Source organism: Pundamilia nyererei, unplaced genomic scaffold (genome assembly GCF_000239375.1).
Source record: "Pundamilia nyererei isolate P.nyererei 1_Seehausen unplaced genomic scaffold, PunNye1.0 scaffold00057, whole genome shotgun sequence".
Classification (NCBI taxonomy): domain Eukaryota; kingdom Metazoa; phylum Chordata; class Actinopteri; order Cichliformes; family Cichlidae; genus Pundamilia; species Pundamilia nyererei.
This window is the reverse complement of record NW_005187458.1, coordinates 595,449-597,186: the sequence shown is the minus strand read 5'-3', so window position 1 is coordinate 597,186 and position 1,738 is coordinate 595,449.

Sequence of the window (1,738 nt, the reverse complement as noted above, 5' to 3'; positions counted from 1 at the left end):
GTGTGTGTGTGTGTGTGTGTGTGTGTGTGTGTGTGTGTGTGTGTGTGTGTGTGAGAGAGAGAGAGAGAGAGAGAGAGAGCGAGAGAGAGAGAACTTCTTCTTACCTTTGTTTGGAGTCTGATCGTCCATCCGTCCATGAATCCATCCTTCACTCAGATAATAATCCATTAGACGTTCACAGTGAAAACATCTCCTGGGATATTTTTTTTCTTTTTTGTTTTATTCCATCAGGTCATTTAAAAACTCCTTTTTTTGTTTCCAGGTCCATTTCATGGTCCATCCTGGAGTCCAGGTGAGTACAGGTGAGCTGTTTTTACATCCAGAGAGTCCTTGATCTCCGACTGGGACCCCACAAGCTCCAACACGGACTTTAATAATTACCTGTGACACATGTCTGCTCAGTAAGCATATTGGCTATCAGCCTAATACCGTTATCACAGGGTATGGAAGAAAAAAGGTGCCAAAATAATTTAAATTGCATATGTGAAGCTGGCGTTACAATCTTGCTGCATCTAAATACTTTATTTTGAAAAGCTTCTCAGTGTATGTGGTTTAAATTCCCCTTTAATTTTAGTTTCCTTACTGGAAACACAAGTTTTGATAATTTTTTAATAAATTTTAATAAGAAATAGCCATGAAATTTTGACTCTTTGTGCTTCAGTTTTTTCTGGGGTCACATTATTTCCATTAAAGTGCTGAAATGTAATAAAAATGTATTAATCGCTGTTTTACATTCATGCAAGTTAATTTTTTGTTTTCATTTGGCTTTAATTTTATGTGTTGAAATTAAGCAACTTAATATATATGTTAATATATATTAAGTTGCTTATGTTTATATATATGTATGTATATGTTTTTTAATCAACAAGTCTTCGATATTAATTTGAAAGTGCTTAAAAATTTTTCCTTTTGAAAATATTTTTTAATTTATATTTAGAGTGGGGAACAGAAATCACATAAAATCAGAGAGTTTGCCAGATATTTCAACCTTATCATCTGAACAATGAGTTGTGATGTGAAATTTGACATTTATTTTGTCCTTTTCGCACTGCCATATGCAGCCAATATGTAATAACAGTTGATCAAGTGACAAAAGTGAGTAAAACTTCAACTCAAATATTTGACTTTTAAATTTTTGTTTGTTTTCTGACTTTGAGTTTTATATTGATGAGAATTTCACTCGATTAAATTTTAGTTTTCTTTCTGTGTGGATTTCATTTGTCATGTTTTAAAATAATTCTGATGGTTTCACAGTTTAAGATTTTTATGTTACAAGCAACTTATGAAAAACTGAAATGTAAAATTAGATTTGAAACTAAAAGAATTTTGGCCGCACGGTGCTTCCATACAATAATCGCACTCTGCATTTTCATGTTTGCTTCAAATGTAAAGTGTTTTTTCTTCTGCTGTCCAAAGCACAAAAATATTGTTAGCAGATATACTGTCACTGTTTCTTAAATAGTTTTATGTATATTATATATATTTATCAGTATTGGTTGAGCTCTAAAACATCAAAAATATTACTAATATTATTCTAATAAGCTGCTAAAGGCGAGGATTTGAGGCTCTTCTCAGATTCTTAGATTTTTTTTAAACTAAAATACAGAGTTTAACGTCTTCATGTGAAGCTGGGGGAGTTTGTGAGCATTTTAAAGCCTAAAATAACGGAATCACTGTGTGTGTGTGTGTGTGTGTGTGTGTGTGTGTGTGTGTGTGTGTGTGTGTGTGTGTGTGTGTG